This window comes from Mauremys mutica, chromosome 2 (assembly GCF_020497125.1).
Source record: "Mauremys mutica isolate MM-2020 ecotype Southern chromosome 2, ASM2049712v1, whole genome shotgun sequence".
NCBI classification, from domain to species: domain Eukaryota; kingdom Metazoa; phylum Chordata; order Testudines; family Geoemydidae; genus Mauremys; species Mauremys mutica.
The window spans coordinates 5,311,156-5,325,352 of record NC_059073.1 but is presented as its reverse complement, the minus strand read 5'-3'; the positions used below and the strand labels follow the sequence as shown (position 1 = coordinate 5,325,352).

General features: G+C 51.3%; 1 non-coding gene and 1 pseudogene across 1 annotated transcript; both read left to right on the top strand.

Moving 5' to 3' along the window:
- Positions 1 to 1,775: 1,775 nt before the first annotated feature.
- On the top strand, positions 1,776 to 1,887 carry LOC123365501 (annotated as a pseudogene).
- Positions 1,888 to 12,442: 10,555 nt separating this feature from the next.
- On the top strand, positions 12,443 to 12,561 carry LOC123365510. Its single transcript, XR_006577639.1, has one exon. It is a non-coding gene; the product is annotated as a 5S ribosomal RNA (ribosomal RNA).
- Positions 12,562 to 14,197: the final 1,636 nt, after the last annotated feature.

Here is a 14,197-nt window from a genome sequence, read left to right as displayed (position 1 = left end):
AGATTCCAAGTGTGAACTCCACATGGTACATACAAGGCACCGTCATTTGTTTCTAGCATGCGGGCTTGAACTCCTTTATTCTTTCCTCTCGTATTTGCGCCATTATCATAAGCTTGGCCTCTCATGTCAGCAATGTCTATTCCTAAATTGTTTGCCTTTTCAAGAAACGCTTCCAATAAGCCCTCGCCAGTTGTATCATGAACATTAAGAAAACCAACAAACGCTTCACAAATATTGACACCATCTTCACCGTTGCATTCAACAAAGTGTAACACCACAGACATCTGTTCTTCATGTGACACGTCGGGAGTACAGTCCAAAATAACTGAATAATATTTTGCTTTTTTAAGCTGCGCTATGTTGGCCTCTTGAATGTTACTGGCAACAAGTTGAATCAGCTCCTTTTGGATCTGTGGACTGAGGTACTGAACATGTGTCTATGCCTTCTTAATCCGCTGTAAAAGTTCGCTGAGGACAGTATCATACTTTGCAAGCAATTCAAACAGTCCCAAAAAGTTGCCATTCGAAGGATCGCCGAGCTTTTCATTACTTCCTCGAAATGCCAAGTTTCTTTCGGACAAGTAAATAACGACATCAACCATGCGTTTGACAACATTTCTCCAGAAATCTCTTTCTTTCAGAAAAGCCTGCAATTCGAGTTGGTCAATAGATGTACGGTTTACTATGCCTGACCAAAGGTCAAACCATTTCACCATGCAGGCTTGATGACCTTTGCCTGTTTCATGCTGCTGAAGTCTTTTTGACAGTGCTTTCCAAGCAGATGTTCCACGACGTAGCGTTATGTCGCCAGTGCCAAATAATTTACAACAAAAACAAAAAATGGCATCTTTCTGAACTGAGTACATTAACCATGAACGTCTTATTTTCTCGCCATTTGCCATGGTTCGATAGAAATGAGTACTTGTGAACCTCTGTCTTTCCTTGTTAAATGGAAATTCGTAACTTTCATTCTGCTGCGGTGGGCCACGTGTGAGGCTGGTGGCATGTGGCTGTGCTGGCTGGGGTGGGGCGGGGCCGTGCCGGAGGCAGGGCCGCCCAGAGGATTCCGGGGGCCCGGGGTCTTCGGAGGCGGGGGGCCCCTTCCATTCCGGGACCCGCCGCCGAAGTGCCCCGAAGACCCGCGGTGGGAGCCCCCCACCGCCGAATTACCGCCGAAGCGGGACCTGCCGCTGAAGTGCAGCCCGGTCTTCGGGACACTTTGGCGGCGGGTCCTGGAACGGAAGGGGCCCCCCGCCGCCGAAGACCGGGCTGCGCTTCGGCGGCGGCGGGTCCCGCTTCCCCCCCGCCCCGGCCCCAGCCTCTTACCCCCGGCTCCCTCCTCACCCGGAGTCTCAGCGCCTCGCCGGAACAGCCGCAGCGTGTGGCCGGCGGGGCCTGAGCCCCGTCCCGCTCAGAGCCGCGTGGGGAGGGGGCGGGGCTGGGAGCTCCCCGCCGAGCGGAGGGAGCTGAGCTCAGCCCGGAGCTCCCAGCCCCGCCCCCTCCCCATGCGGCTCAGAGCGGGGCGGGGCTCAGGGGCCCCGGCGGAGACTCGGCGCTTGATGCGCTGAGGCTCCAGGAGAGGGGTGGAGGCGGGAGCCTCACTGTTCTCTTGGGGGCCCCTGCGGAGCCCGGGACCCGGGGCAAATTGCCCCCTTTGCCCCCCACTCTGGGCGGCCCTGCTGGGCCGTGCCGGAGGGGCCGTGCCTGAATATCGGTGAAGAAGCAGGGCTCGTCGGCGGGCTTCTTTAAAGGCAGGCAAAGCAATAGACAACAATATCTACGGCCATACCACCCTGAACACGCCCGAGCTCGTCGGAAGCTAAGCAGGGGCGGGCCTGGTTAGTACTTGGATGGGAGACCTCCTGGGAATACTGGGTGCTGTAGGCTTTTGACGCTCCCTCACGGTGCCCGGCTGCAGCTCTCCCTCACCCACACGCTTTTGACGCCTCGCCCTGGCTTGCTTCCGCTAAGGTCTCCCAGGCCGTAGCCGCCTCGCCCACCGCGCCCGAGGCGGAGAGCTTGGCCTTTGGGCACCCGGCCCCATGGCGCGGGGTTGGGTTTTCTTCTTTGAAACCAGCCGGACGTCTTGCCCCATTGGCAGCAGGCGTGGCTGGGAGGGCAGGTGGCCGAAGCGGCGGCAGGCGCCCCGAGGCCTGTCTGCGCTAACGCTCCCTGCCAGCCGCTTCGGCTCCGCCGCCGGGAGCGGGAGGCTGGGCGAAAGGAAAGCCGCAAAGCGCAGCCCGGGCCTTTGGGGGTGGCTGCTTTAGGGAAGCCCTTTGGCAGCATGCCTCCTTGGCAGCTGGCAGGGCCGCCCGGGGATGGGAACCTGGGGGGCAGTGACCATGAGATGGTCGAGTTCAGGATCCTGACACAAGGAAAAAGGGAAAGCAGTAGAACAGAGACCCTGGACTTCAGAAAAGCAGACTTTGACTCCCTCAGGGAACTGATGGGCAAGGTCCCCTGGGAGAATAACATGACGGGGAAAGGAGTCGAGGAAAGCTGGCTGTATTTCAAAGAAACCTTATTGAGGTTGCAGGAACAAACCATCCCGATGTGTAGGAAGAGAAGTAAATATGGCAGGCGACCAGCTTGGCTTAACAGTGAAATCCTTGCTCGTCTTAAACACAAAAGAACAGCTTACAAGAAGTGGAAGATTGGACAAATAACCAGGGAGGAGTATAAAAGTATTGTTCAGGCATGCAGGTGTGAAATCAGGAAGGCCAAATCACACTTGGAGTTGCAGCTAGCCGGAGATGTTAGGAGTAACAAGAAGGGTTTCTTTAGGTATGTTAGCAACAGGAAGAAAGTCAAGGAAAGTGTGGGCCCCTTGCTGAATGAGGGAGGGAACCTAGTGACAGAGGATGTGGAGAAAGCTAGTGTACTCAATGCTTTTTTTGCCTCTGTCTTCACAGACAAGGTCAGCTCCCAGACAGCTGCACTCTGCAGCACGGTATGGGGAGGAGGTGACCAGCTCTCTGTGGAGAAAGAAGTAGTTCGGGGCTATTTAGGAAAGCTGGACGAGCACAAGTCCATGGGGCCGGATGCGCTGCATCCGAGGGTGCTAAAGGAGTTGGCCGATGAGATTGCAGAGCCATTGGCCATTATCTTTGAAAAATCATGGCGATCGGGGGAGGTCCCGGATGACTGGAAAAAAGCTAATGTAGTGCCCATCTTTAAAAAAGGGAAGAAGGAAGATCCAGGGAACTACAGGCCAGTCAGTCTCACCTCAGTCCCTGGAAAAATCATGGAACAGGTCCTCAAGGAATCAATCCTGAACCACTTAAAGGAGGGGAAAGTGATCAGGAACAGTCAGCATGGATTCACCAAGGGCAAGTCATGCCTGACTAACCTAATTGCCTTCTATGACGAGATAACCGGCTCTGTGGATGAGGGGAAAGCAGTGGATGTACTATTTCTGGATTTTAGCAAAGCTTTTGATACAGTCTCCCACAGTATTCTTGCCAGCAAGTTAAAGAAGTCTGGGTTGGATGAATGGACGGTAAGGTGGATAGAAAACTGGCTAGATGGTCGGGCTCAACGGGTAGTGATCAATGGTTCCATGTCTAGATGGCAGCCGGTATCAAGTGGAGTGCCCCAAGGGTCGGTGCTGGGGCCGGTTTTGTTCAATATCTTCATTAACGATCTGGAGGATGGTGTGGACTGCACCCTTAGCAAGTTTGCAGATGACACTAAACTGGGAGGAGTTGTTGATACACTGGAGGGTAGGGATAGGATACAGAGGGACCTAGACAAATTAGAGGATTGGGCCAAAAGAAATATGATGAGGTTCAACAAGGACAAGTGCAGAGTCCTGCACTTAGGACGGAAGAATCCCATGCACTGCTACAGACTAGGGACCGAATGGCTGGGTAGCAGTTCTGCAGAAAAGGACCTAGGGGTTACGGTGGACGAAAAGCTGAATATGAGTCAACAGTGTGCCCTTGTTGCCAAGAAGGCTAATGGCATTTTGGGTTGTATAAGTAGGGGCATTTCCAGCAGATCAAGGGATGTGATCATCCCCCTCTACTCAGCACTGGTGAGGCCTCATTTGGAGTACTGTGTCCAGTTTTGGGCCCCACACTACAAGAAGGATGTGGATAAATTGGAGAGAGTCCAGCGGAGGGCAACAAAAATGATTAGGGGGCTGGAGCACATGACTTATGAGGAGAGGCTGAGGGAACTGGGATTGTTTAGTCTACAGAAGAGAAGAATGAGGGGGGATTTGATAGCTGCTTTCAACTACCTGAAAGGGGGTTCCAAAGAGGATGGATCTAGACTGTTCTCAGTGGTAGAAGATGATAGAACAAGGAGTAATGGTCTCAAGTTGCAGAGGGGGAGGTTTAGGTTGGATATTAGGAAAAACTTTTTCACTAGTAGGGTGGTGAAGCACTGGAATGGGTTCCCTAGGGAGGTAGTGGAATCTCCTTCCTTAGAGGTTTTTAAGGTCAGGCTTGACAAAGCCCTGGCTGGGATGATTTAGTTGGGTTTGGTCCTGCTTTGAGCAGGGGGTTGGACTAGATGACCTCCTGAGGTCCCTTCCAACCCTGAGATTCTATGATTCTATGATTCTATGATTCTAAGTGGGGCAATTTGCCCTGGGCCCCCTCGAGAGTTTTTCGGGGCCCCTGGAGCAGGGTCCTTCACTCACTCCTGGGGCCCCAGAAAACTCTGGCGGGGCCCAGGCCCCCGGAGCTTCTTCGCTCCCGGTCTTCGCTGGCGGGGGGTCCTTCCTCTCCGGGACAGAAGGACCCCCCCGCCGCCGAATTACCGCCGAAGCGGGACCCGCCGCCAGAGTGCAGCCGGGTCTTTGGCGGTAATTCGTCGGCGGGAGGTCTTTGGGGCACTTCAGCGGCGGGTCCCAGAACGGAAGGCCCCCCTGCCGCCGACTTACCACCGAAGCGGGGGCCCCCCGCCGCCCAAGACCCCGGGCCCCCGGAATCCTCTGGGCGGCCCTGGGCTAGTTTCCTTATACAGCTCTTGTTTTTATGATAATGCCAGTGCATTCATTTCCATGATGTTGGCCAACCTAATAATTTCAAATGATGATTTGTAAGCAAAGTCTCAATGAGCTCTCCCTGACAACTAATGATGAGCTGGAGGCTGCAGGGAAAGACTTCAGGACCAGATTGTATTTACATTCACACCTAATCTACCTAGGGATCCAGCAAACAGAGCTGTGTTGCCCAAGTGATAGATTTTGGCTGGGGTTGGGTTACAAATCACTTGAATGCGGGGGGTGGGGTTGGGAATGAAATGTTGTTGTTCTTATTGTATGAGTAAAGGCAGTAGAACTGTACTTAGCCTGTGCTGATTGAGGGCATCAAAAGAGAGGGTGGGGACCTGTCCCTCTCCACTGTTTAAAGACAGAGCTGACTAGGCTCCACAGATAGTCTTTTGTTCTGTTAAGTGACCACTGCAGCTGAAATCACTGATAATCAGGTCTACGTGCTTAGTCCTGCTGTGGGGACAGTGTTCCTGTGGGGACAGTGTTTCTGTGTAAAAGACAGCCCAGACTGCACTAGCAGCGAGGTTCCCCCACCGAGAGTTCAGCTGAAATCACTGAGAGCGGGTGGAACCTCAAGAGACCAATTCGCAGAGGTCACAGTGGCAGGTGGCAGCAGAAGGTGACTGCGCAGGGCCATTGGCCACAGAGTGGTGGAGTGAATGAAGAGCCACGGCCAGAGCGAACAGTGAGCAGCTGGAGGAACGAGCAAGGTGCCTTCTTGCCCCCCACCTGGGAGGTGGACTCACGTGAAAGCACCTCCGACGGCTTAAATAAGGGGCACGTTAAATAAACATTTGTTTGTTGGACTATATTTTAGTGACTTTGCTCCAGAATCCAAGATTTGTGACTGGGACTGGAAACTTATATAAATATGTTTCCTAGTAGGCCAAGATGTTTAAAATGCAGTATTTGCCAAGGTTGTTATCTCACATTGTTGCTATATTGAGAGGTCATTATGTTGGGGAGTTTCTGTACTAAACATTTGTATTATTATAATTAATTTTTACATAAGAATGGTCATACTGGGTCAGACCAATGGTCCATATAGCCCAGTCTCCTGTCTTCCGACAGTGGTCAAGACCAGGTGCGTCAGAGGGAATGAACAGAACAGGGAATCATCAAGTGATCCATCCCCTGTTGCCCATTCCCAGCTTCTGGCAAACAGGCTAGGGACGCTAAGAGCATGGTTTGTTAGTCTCAAAGGTGCCACGAGTACTCCTGTTCTTTTTAAAAAAGCAAACAGAATGTTGGGAATCATTGACTGCCGCTGCACATTGAGTGGATGTTTTCAGAGGACTATCCACAATGACTCCAAGATCTCTTTCTTGAGTGTTAACAGCTAATTTAGACACCACCATTTTGTATGTATAGTTGAGATTGTTTTCCAATGTGCATCATTTTGCATTGATCAACATTGAATTTCATCTGCCACTTTTGTTGCCCAGTCACCCAGTTTTGTGAGATCCCTTTGTAACGCTTCCCAGTCTGCCTGGGACTTAACTATCTTGAATAGTTTTGTATCATCTGCAAATTTTGCCACCTCAACTGTTTACCCATTTTTCCAGATCATGTATGAGTATGTTGAGCAGTAATGGTCCCAGTACCGACCCCTCAGGGATACCACTATTTCTCTCTCTACATTCTGAAAACCGATAATTTATTCCTACCCTTTGTTTTCCATCTTTTAACCAGTTCCTGATCCTTGAGAGGACTTCCCTCTTATCCCATGATAGCTTACTTTTCAAAAGTCTATTTAAATTAAATACATTTTTTTTTAAATGTATATGTTTTTAGAAATCTAGACGTGTTATATGTTTTGGTGTAACTTGCATTATCCTTAGGTTAAATTTGCATCATCCTAACAAAATATTTACTTTATTCATATCTTTTTTATATATCTCATCGGTCCTGACACCCCCGCCCTGTAAATTCGAACACCTCCCCTAATTTCAATTCCTGGGGAAACCATTGGGTACCTCACAAGGCATATTTTGTACAAAGATTATTACCATCGCATGTAGGGTGTGACTAGAGGGCTGCTTTGGGTCACACATGCTCAGAAGGGCATCTCCAAGGGTGGAGGGCCAATTCCACTCCCAAATTTTAACAAAGGGGGTGCCAACGTGTTACACCAGTTCAGCCAGCCCCAGAGAGAGACAGCCGTATCGGAAGGGCGCTGAAGATCTCTGCCCTGAGGGCTGATGTTCACAGGCCTGCTTTGGCTACCTGCAGCAAGCAGATAACTGCCAGGAGAAGGATCCCAGCCTATGCAAAGAACAGGGTGCTTGCTGCTTGGTCAGCTCAGGAGGGTGTGAGGACATAAATGCCAAATGAGCAGCGCATGCTTTCAATGCATAGGATTAGTGGCCCGTGTACCTTTCTGTACTGAAGAAATCTGTATGTTAGATACTGTTATTTTTCTTTGACCGGTATGTGCTGTATTGCTGTAATGATAAGAGCATGTTTCGATTTATGAGGCGACTTAGTTAACCCACAGATTGTCGTCTTATCAACAGAAGAATTTTTTTGTTTAGTTTGAGCAGCTTTACTACACTGTGGTGTCTTTCCTCCAAATCGGAACAACTCAGGGTACTGGCTGTTAAGTCCTAGGGGCAGCCGATGTAGGAAGCAATCACTTGAGGCCAGAGAGCAGACAGCTAACCAAAACCTCCATTTTATTTACAGAAACAGAGAGCTCACTCAGCCGGTTGAAACCGGCTGAGCTATCCCTTAATAGTCTAACTCAGTTGCCATAGTAACAAAACCCATGACAACCAAATACACAACATATTCCTCCCCCCCTAATAAGAACATCCCCTAAATAAAACACACACTAAACTAGAGAAGGAGGGTAGACTGCCTCCATTCCCGGCTAAACCCTGGGGATTATTTTGCCCCATAACCATGGGTTCGCCCTAACTAAAGATCCAGCCGATGAGGAGGCCTTCTGTCTCTAGGTGGATTACGGCGAACTTCTGGTGTTGTTGCACCCGAAAGTACTAGGGGCTCAGGGTCCGCAGCACGAATAGGTGAGGAGGTGGTATCAGCTCGTGCTGGGCAAAGGGGTATCTCAGCTGCCGGCAGTAATGGAGGAGAACAGTCAGGAACAGGTGACTCATGATTCGGTATCTCACCAGGAGGGGTGAAGTCAGACCCCTCAACTGCAGATGGGTCCTGAAGACTGGCATGACCTGGCAACAGCTGATCTACATGTCGCCGCCAGGTAAGATTCTCTGCAGTCCGGACTGTATAGGAAACAGGTCCTGTTTGAGTGATGACTGTGGCCGGGACCCATTTAGCTCTGGAAGTATAATTCCGAGCCAAAACTGGCTGTCCTGGGCTAAAGGTTCGGTCTTTTGCTCTGGGTGCCCGTCTGATTACTTGATATTGCTGCTGATGTTGCACAGTTTGTCTGGGTTCAGAAGGTTTCAGCAGATCAAAGCAAGTGCGCAGCTGTCGTCCCATCATTAGAAAGGCTGGGGAAGCCTGTGTAGGGTCCAAAAATTGATGTCAGAGGTCGATGGTCTGTAAGAAGAGTAAACTTTCGCCCAAACAGGTACTGATGAAACTTCCTAATTCCAAAAACAATTCCTAATGCCTCACGTTCGATTTGGGCGTAGTTAGTTTCTGCTTTGCTTAGAGTGCGTGAAGCAAAAGCAATAGGTCTTTCTTCTCCCGAAGGCATAATGTGTGACACGACCGCTCCCACTCCATAAGGGGAAGCATCGCAGGCCAATTGCAGGGGTAAGGATGGATCAAAGTGCGTTAGAACTTCAGAATTTAACAATGCATCCTTAGCTTTATTAAATGCAACATCACAGGCTTCAGTCCACTTCCAGGCCTTGTTCTGCCCAAGGAGCTCATGAAGTGCTTTTAGCAGTGTGGCTAACTGTGAGATGAACTTTCCATAATAGTTCAGTAGTCCTAGAAATGAGCGCAGCTGGCTTACATTTCGAGGTGGGGGAGCCTCCACAATAGCTTTAACTTTTGCAGGGGCCTTATGAAGACCTGCAGAATCGATGATGTGTCCCAAATATTCAACAGAGGGCTTGAAGAATTCACACTTGTCTTTGCGAACTCGTAGGCCATACTCTTCCAGTCTTTGTAGGGTAGCCTCTAAATTCTTTAAGTGATCCTCTTCATTTCTTCCAGTGACCAGGATATCATCCAGATAGCACTGAACTCCTGACAAGCCACACAAGATCTGGTCCATAGCCCTCTGGAACAGGGCGGGAGCCGATGTGATTCCGAAGGGTAGGCGACAGTATCGATAAAGCCCCTTATGAGTCACAATAGTCAACAGCTCTTGGGACTTTTCATCGACGTGCATCTGTAAATATGCTTGACTCAGATCAATCTTACTGAACTTTTGTCCCCCAGCCAGGCCTGCGAAGAGGTCATCGATGCGGGGAAGCGGGTATTGCTCTGCACACAACACTGGGTTGACAGTGACTTTAAAATCACCGCAAATCCGGAGAGAGCCATCTTTCTTCACGATTGGAACGATAGGAGTGGCCCATGAGCTATGGGTAACTGGTATTAGGACTCCATTGGTGACCAGGCGCTCCAGGTCTGCTTCAACTTTTGGCCTGATGGCATATGGCACAGTTCGGGCTTTCAGATATTTTGGTGGACTGCCAGGTTTAATGTTCAATGTCACAGTGATTCCCTTCATACTTCCCAAATCATCTCCAAAAACAGCAGCATGTTTCCTTAGTATAGGGGTTAGACTGGTTTCTTCTTTAGTCATCCGGTGCACTTCTGGCTAGTTCAGCTGAATCTTCCCAAGCCAAGACCTACCCATTAAGGCTGGGTAGTCACCTCTCACCACAAACAGTGGCAATTTAGCCGCCTGTCCATTGAGCTCCACCTTAACATCAATAGTGCCCAACATGGGCACAGCTTCACCTGTATACGTCTTCAGAACAGTTTTTGTTGCCTTAAGCGGAAGATGCTGTAGCTTTTCCTTATACACAGTCTCAGGAACCAGCGAGACAGCTGCACCGGTGTCTAGTTCCATGCGTATAGGTTTGCCCTCCAATAAGGGGGTTACCCAGTATTCATGTGAGCCCGCTGCCAAAGACAAAACATGCAGTGGCACTTCCTCTTGTGAGGAGGTGTCACCTTGATCATCCTGGGTCTGCTCTAGGGTATGCAAGGTTCCTCTTTTTGTCGGCCAGACCACAGGCCTCTTTTTCTTTTGTTTACAGGCATACTCAATGTGTCCCTTTTTGCCACAGTGTCGACACACCAGGTCCTTACACCAGCATTCTGATGCCTGGTGACCCAGCTTACCACAGCGGTAACATTCTTGACTCTGCACCGTTTTGTGGGTCAGTTCTTGTGACACTTTATGCACCCTAGGGGATGCACCGATGTATTGTGCCTCCCTTGTAGCCAGTTCCATGGAGACAGCAATATCAACAGCCTTCTGTAATGTAAGCTGAGCCTCTGTCAGTAGGCGCTTCCGTATAGCTTCACTGCAGAGGCCACACACTAACCTGTCACGCAGGGCATCATTTAACATCTCTTTAAATTCACAGTGTTCTGCTAGCTTTTTTAAAATGGCTACAAATTGTACAACTGTTTCATCTTCCTTTTGGTCTCTTTTGTGGAACCTATATCTTTCAACAATTACCAGTGGTTTTGGGGAGAAATGAGACCCCAGGATTTCCACAATGTCACTGTAAGATTTAGTCTCAGGCTTAACAGGGTGTAGTAAGCTGCGAAGCAGAGAGTAGGTTTTAGCCCCTACAACAGTTAAGAATATTGGCACCTTCTTCGCTTCTGTAATGTCATTTGCAATACCAAAAAGCTCAAAACGCTCAGTATACACATGCCACTGCTCTGTATTCTCATCAAAAGGCTCCAGGGGCCTGGTCAGAGTAGCCATGATTTTTAGTTTCACTTTCACAGTCAGTGCAAACAAGCAGCTTTTTTTCTTTGTTTGGTCTTTACCTTGACTTCTCCTTCCTTCTGTTACTGGAGCAGCACCAGGATCCCACCCTTGTCGCCAGTGTTATGTCCTAGGGGCAGCCGGTGTAGGAAGCAATCACTTGAGGCCAGAGAGCAGACAGCTAACCAAAACCTCCATTTTATTTACAGACACAGAGAGCTCACTCAGCCGGTTGAAACCGGCTGAGCTATCCCTTAATAGTCTAACTCAGTTGCCATAGTAACAAAACCCATGACAACCAAATACACAACACTGGCATCCGCACCTGTCCCAATGTGCATATTTGTGGTGTTCTCCACAGGTGGGAGTTCCGCTGTCGGAACAGACTGAACCTGCTCACTGTCCCTGCAATACAATGGAATTATTACGGGTACGGGTGTAATCAAAGTTTGGTGGGTTACACTCAGGCCGGGCCCTTGTCTCCGGCTCTTTAACGGAGCCCTGACTCTGCTCTCCCAGGAGCCCCTCTCTGCCTCAACACCGGTTGCTCTTACAGGCCCAGCTCACTAGGTGTCAACTACCCTGTCTTTCCATCCAGACTGCATGGAAGACTGAAGAACTGAGCGGGATTATGACATCACAGGTATCAAGGAGACTGAGCAGCTGTAACATAAGAACGGCCACACTGGGTCAGACCAAAGGTCCATCTAGCCCAGTATCCGGTCTTCCGACAATGGCCAATGCCAGGTGTTTCAGAGGGAATGAACAGACCTCCTTTTAAAGTGCTTTGAGAGCTACTGATTGAAGATGCTAATAAGAGGTAGGGCTGGGGGAGGTGGCTTGGTACAGGAGCTGGAGAGAACTCTGCAGAGCCTGGGCTGGGGGAAGAGTCTGTGGAGGGGTGAGCCTGGGGATGGCCTAGACTGAGACTGGCTGAGGGAAGAATTGACCTAGAGAGGGAGTAGAGCTGAACTGCTTGCGTCAGCATCCCTGGATTGGAACCCAGAATACAGGGGCAGCCTGGCTTTCCCTGCCAGCCACCAAGGCTGGAAAGCCGCCTGATATAACCCTCCCTTTGTTCAGCTAAATCGAGGGAGCTCCCCGAGTCTCTCGCTCGAAGGCAGGGTCCCATCAGCGCTGGGCCCAGCACTGAATGCCGAGGGAAAAGCTCTCCGCTGCGCCCCGGGATTCCCCTGTTCGTTCCTACGGGTCAGGCTCCCATTAGCCCTCCGGCCCCCAGCAGAACAGCAGGCGGTGCCGTTGAGCTGCTTCTCCAGCATCCCCCCCCAGTCCTGTTGGGAGTCGCTGCTTCCTGGGACAGAGGCCCCCAGCGTGGAAATACAGCCCTGGTGAGTCACGGGTCCGTTCCCGGGCTCTGGGCTGAATTGCAGGGCCGCCCAGAGGGGGGGGCGGGAAGTGGGGCAATTGGCCCCGGGCCCAGCAGGGGCCCCCACGAGAGTTTTTCGGGGCCCCTGGAACAGGGTCCTTCAGTCACTCGTCGGCGGGCTTGTTTAAAGGCAGGCAAAGCAGCAAGTAACGACGTCTACGGCCATACCACCCTGAACACGCCCGATCTCGTCTGATCTCGGAAGCTAAGCAGGGGCGGGCCTGGTTAGTACTTGGATGGGAGACCTCCTGGGAATACTGGGTGCTGTAGGCTTTTGACGCTCCCTCACGCTGCCCGGCTGCAGCTCTCCCTCGGCCACACGCTTTTGCCGCCTCGCCCTGGCTTGCTTCCGCTAAGGTCTCCCAGGCCGTAGCCGCCTTGCCCACCGCGCCCGAGGCGGAGGGCTTGGCCTTTGGGCACCCGGACCCATGCCGCGGGGTTGGGTTTTCTTCTTTGAAACCAGCCGGCCGTCTTGCCCCATTGGCAGCAGGCATGGCTGGGAGGGCAGGTGGCCGAGGGAGACAGTTCTGGTGGCCACAATTCAAGAAGGATGCTGGTCAATTGGGGAGGGGGCAGAGAAGAGCCACGAGAATCATTAAAGGGTTACAAACCTGCCTTAGAGCGAGAGACTCGGGGAGCTCCCTCGATTTAGCTGAACAAAGGGAGGGTTATGGGGGATTTGATCCCAAGCCTGGGGAACAGAAATGTACGAATGGGCTTTTCAGTCTAGCCGAGGAAGGTCTAACGCCATCCAGTGGCTGGAGATAAATTCAGACTGGAAACAGGAAGCGATGTTTCAGCAGTGACAGTAATTCACCCCAGGACCAACTTGCCAAGGGTCCTGGTGGATTCTCCATCACTGGCCACTTCGAAATCCCGCCTGGCTGCTCTGCTCTGGGAATGATCTAGGAGCAAGTCTCTGGCCTGCATGGTCACACTGGTCCCGTCTGGCCATGGAATCTGGGTATCCCTGGGGCCAAGTCCGTGTCTACATTACGTGTGGCCCTGTGATTGGAGCAGGGGCTGAGGAATCTGTACACTCGTATTCCCACTGAACCGGCCCACGGGCTGCTAACCAAGCCGAGGAGGGAAGCCACTTGCCTGGGCACCCCCCAACCAGGGACTAGGCTGCACTTGACTGGAATCCCAGGGGCCATGGATGGTCTAAGACGTTCACGCTGGGAGCTTGGACTGGAAGCTGAGGACAGAGACCTCGCAGCGACCCCCCCCCCCCATCGTCAGATGCGACTGGTGTGGTGCTCTGCTCTGTTCAGTGTTGATATCAGTTGGTTACGTGTGTGTTCCCTCTCTGTGCTGCCCCGGCTCTGCACAGATCACTGACACAGCAAACCCCAAGAGAACCCCAATGACCACAGACTCTAGTAAGGTACAAAGGCACCTCGGCCAGGTTTATTGTCAAACGAAGCACAGTAAGAGTTCCCTCTAGACTCTACAGGACATACTACGAATATGTGCCCCTGGCAATGGACCGGTTCCGTCAGTGGCGGGACTTTCCACTGCCCCCTAGGCTGGACAAAGACATCCACTCAGGGATGCATTCTTATACACGTTTGCAAACAGATTACTCGTCACGCCTGACGCATTGAGGTACAGCCCCTCTGTTAGGGGGTTGCCTTCTCCTGGCACAGGTTGGTTCGAACAAACTAGCCACCGTATTGTCCTTCCATATCATATTGTCTCCACCGTATTGTCCTTCCATATGGCCTATCCATCCTATTGTCTATCCATCCTATTGTTCGTTTATACTGCCTTTAGGCTGGGGCTACCTGTTCATAGAATCATAGAATCTGAGGTTTGGAAGGGACCTCAGGAGGTCATCTAGTCCAACCCCCTGCTCCTTGTTATCTGTGTGGGATGTTCGTACCCAGCTGTTCTGGTGCCGTCTTGG